Below are 4,234 nucleotides of genomic sequence, written 5' to 3'. Positions count from 1 at the left end.
GATGAGTGTTGATTCCTTGGAGTTTGAGAGCCAAGCACCAATAATATGAATGCCTCAAATGGAAATCTTAAATCACCACAAACTTGGAAAACTTTATTAGAGAATATACACACTCTTAGAAATCGGCCACACCTTACACACACACTCTAGGGTGCTATTTCATGCAAAATAAGCTTGTTTATATAGTGTGCATGGTTAGGGTGAAACCCTAATAACCATGTCTTTTCCTTTCCAAGGATCCATGGGTTAAAAGCTCCATGGATCATCCATGGACTTCCATATAAGCTTAGCCCATTAACAAATGAGTATTAGCCCACACCATATAAATATAATAGCCCATGACTTAATTAGTCTTCCTTTTAATCACTAAATTAATTCATAATTAATTCAAGATTAAAACTAATTAAATAACATGCCTTTATATTAATATATTATAACTTATAATATATTAATAAATCATAAGTATACAATTCTCATAAAAATATCCATAATTAGTTTGGGTGAAGTGCAACCCAAATGGACCATGCCGGGTCGGGTCAAGTATATGTCAAATAAGTTATGGACTTAGACACCTTATCCAACATGATTGATGGTGGATGAAGCAAAGATCAAATCCATCCGAGATTAGGAGGCACCAACCAAGGTAACCAATCTTTGATCGTTCCTTGGTTTGGTTAATTATCATCGGTCTTTTATCAAATGATCTTCTAGTGGGCAGCCCTTTTAACTGACCTTCTAGGAGAAAGACAAAACTTGGAGATGGGATTCCCATTGTCAAGAAGCATTCCAAGAGCTGAAAGAGGCGGTGACACAAGAGCCTGTAATGAGATTACTGGATGTCACGATGCCATTCGAGTTACATACTGATGCTTCAGACTTCGCCATAGGAGGGGTCTTAATGCAAGATGGGCACCCAAGAGCATACGAGAGTCAGAAATTGAACGAGGCAGAGAGATGTAAGATGGTGCAGGAAAAGGAGATGACCGCCATCATCCATTGCTTACGAGTATGGAGACACTATATACTCGGTGCGAAGTTTGTGATAAAAAAAGATAATATTATGACAAGCTATTTCCAAACACAAAATAAAATGAGCCCGAAACAAGCCCGGTGGGAAGACATTTTAGCGGAGTTATATTATGTGCTCGAGTACAAGCCGGGAAAAGCTAATGTCGTTGCCGATGCGCTTAGTCGCAAAGGCACCCTCGCTTCAATCACTCAAGAACAATTCTTCTTGCAAGATCAGATCAAACAAAGACTAGAGCATGATCCTTTGTCCAAGAACCTAATTGCTATGGCTTGAGAAGGGAAAATGCGGAGAATCTGGCTTTAAGGAGATCTACTCTTTACAAAAGGAGATCGGTTATTTGTGCCTAAATGGGGAGATCTTAGACGAAGAAATAATGGAGTGCCATGAATCAAAGTGAGCAGGACATTTGGGAGTCAAGAGGATAAAAACATTGATAGAGAGTACATACTATTGGCCGCACATGAGGGACGGTATTGAAGGCTATGTTCGAATGTGCTTGTTGTTCCAACAAGTCAAAATAGAGAAGAGACAACCGGGCTGACTATTGGAGCCGTTACCTACTCCTAAGGGCCCATGGGAGGGTGTATATATGGATTACATTAAATTCCTACCAAAATCGTAAGGATGTGAGAGTATTATTTTCCTCGTAGATAGGTTCTCAAAGTACGACACCTTCATGCCGGATCCAACGATTGCACTGCGGATGAAACAACCAAACTATTCTTCAAGCATGTGGTAAAATACTAGGGCGTGCCACAAGTCATCGCCAAGGATCGTGGCCCTCATTTTACTGGAAGATTATGAACGGAGTTGTTCAAAGAAATGGGCACGAAGTTAAACTTCCTTACTAGTTTTCATCCCCAAACTGATGGGCAAACGGAGAGAGTGAATGCCCTACTTGAGCTATACTTGCAAAACTACGTGAGTGATAATTAAATAGATTAGGAGAGGCTCATGGATATAGCTCAATTATCTTATAATATGCAAAGAAGTGAAGCCACGGGTCAAAGTCCCTTCGAGATTGTCACCGGTCAACAACCTTTAACCCTAAATGCTTTAGCCGCAATGTAACGCCCCATTTCTAGTATGTGATTTAAATAAAGTAATTTTTGTTTCTTAAGGGGTACTCGATGAGTCAGTAGCCCGACACGTCGAGTAGAGACGGGATTTGCACACAGTTTAAGTTGGCTACTCGACGAGTCCATATTCTTGGACTCGGCGAGTCTGCCAGTCTGGATGAAACCCTAATTTTAAGGGTTTGCACCCTATTTAAACAACTCTATGCGCCAAAAATCAGCCTCCACCACCCACTGAACGTCCCTTACCAAACCCTAGCCTTCCTTTAAGCATTCTTGGAGTATTTCTCACCTTGTGAAGGATTTTGGTGCATTTTTGAGTTAGAGGAAGAAGAGAGGAGAGGGGTTTTCAAGAGGTGCAAAGAAGATCCGAGTTTCTTGTGTCATTCCAGTTTCCATTGAGGTATAAAGCTCGAATCTTTGGTTATTTTCATGTAGATCTCTTTAAAAGCTTGCTAGTCTTTTTTGAGCCATTTCTAGACATTGATGTCGATTTAACAGTAGTTATGATGAATAGACTTCAAATCTAAGCATTTCAGAACTCCTTAAGCTCAAGGTTATCTCCTTTATTGAGCTAAATTCCCATTCTAAACCTAGATCTCCTCTTTTAGCTCATTATTGGGTATTTGAGCTTCTTATGAGCATGCATGCACGTAAAGTTAGAAACTTTACGTGTGAAACCAATCCTAGGAACTCTAATCTATGAATTGGATGCACTGGAATCGAGCAAAATCGACTGTATAGTAATGGCATGCATGGACTCGACGAGTTGTTCTTCAGACTCGACAAGTGTTCATGCAACTCGGCGAGTCAGATGAAGATGGCTTGATGTTTTTAGCAAAGAAGAACTTGTCGAGTCTTTGCAAACCTTGACGAGTTGAAGCGAGTAAAGGATTAGAAAAGGTGTTAGGGACTCGACGAGTTGGCGGCCCAACTCGGCGAGTCCGGTCAACTGAAAGTTGACTTTGACCAGGGGTAAAATAGTCATTTTACCTTGAGAACAGTTATCAGTATCTGATTTAGTGTTTATGGGATTGTAGCCGGTGAGTTCTGGAGCAGCAGTCAGCTAGTTCCAGAGTTAGCATCTCAGCAACCAGTGTTACGAGGTGAGTTTTCTTCCAGTAGGAACGGGTCTACGATCACAATGTCAGCCTATCTAGTTCACAGTAGTTCTGGACTTCGGTTCGATGTAGTAGTTCAGTGTGCTTGATGTCTTTGTGATTCAAGCATGTCTTTGTGTTATGTGTCCCGGACTTCGGTCCGATGCAGTATGCAGTATATGTGTTTCTGCTAGTAGTTATGATTATGCTATGCTATGTTCAGTCAGTTTTCGGACTTCGGTCCGATGCAGTTTCCAGATTTCGGTCCGATGCAGAGGGCAGGGCCCTGGTTAGTTCCGGACTTCGATCCGATGCAGTTTCCGGACTTCGGTCCGATGCAGAGGGAAAGGCCCTGGTTTGTTCCAGACTTTGGTCCGATGCAGTTTCCAGACTTCAGTCCGATGCCGTGGGCAAGGCCCAGTATGTGGTTTATGTGTTATTGTATGGTGTGTGGTAGTTTGGGGGAGCTCACTAAGCTTTGTGCTTACAGTTTTAGTTTTGATTTCAGGTACTTCCGCTAGCAAGGGGAAGAGATCGGGTTGATGTCATGACACACACCACAGTTGTAGTTTTATCCTCGGAGTTTTATTCAGATATTTTGATATGATATTGACTTCAGTTTTGAATTGATACATTTACTGTGGCATTTTGAGACATATGAATCATGGTTTTATTATATAATATTTTATGTTGTGGTTTTTAGTAATATTAAAACAAAATTTTTTTGGTTGTGCTTTTAGGACGTTACAAGTTGGTATCAGAGCCTTGGTATGAGGGATTCAGGCACACTTTTGAGTGTGACTGGACTCAAACTAAGGAAAATGGTAAAAGGTTTTCAAAAGGAAAAATGTTTTCAAAAGAATTTTTGAAAAAGAGAAAAAGGGTGTAGTGCATGCGATCAGCCGAGCCCAAGTAACTACTCCCAAATTACCCATACAAGTTTATATTATGAGTATCTATTTCAGTTTCAATAGAACAGCATGCTAGAATAGGACTAAGGATCTAGGAGGATGCCTTATGTGCCTGCT

The sequence above is a fragment of the Lactuca serriola genome, chromosome 8 (assembly GCF_051521515.1).
Source record: "Lactuca serriola cultivar US96UC23 chromosome 8, Lser_US96UC23_V15, whole genome shotgun sequence".
NCBI lineage: Eukaryota > Viridiplantae > Streptophyta > Magnoliopsida > Asterales > Asteraceae > Lactuca > Lactuca serriola.
This window is presented reverse-complemented; position numbering follows the sequence as displayed.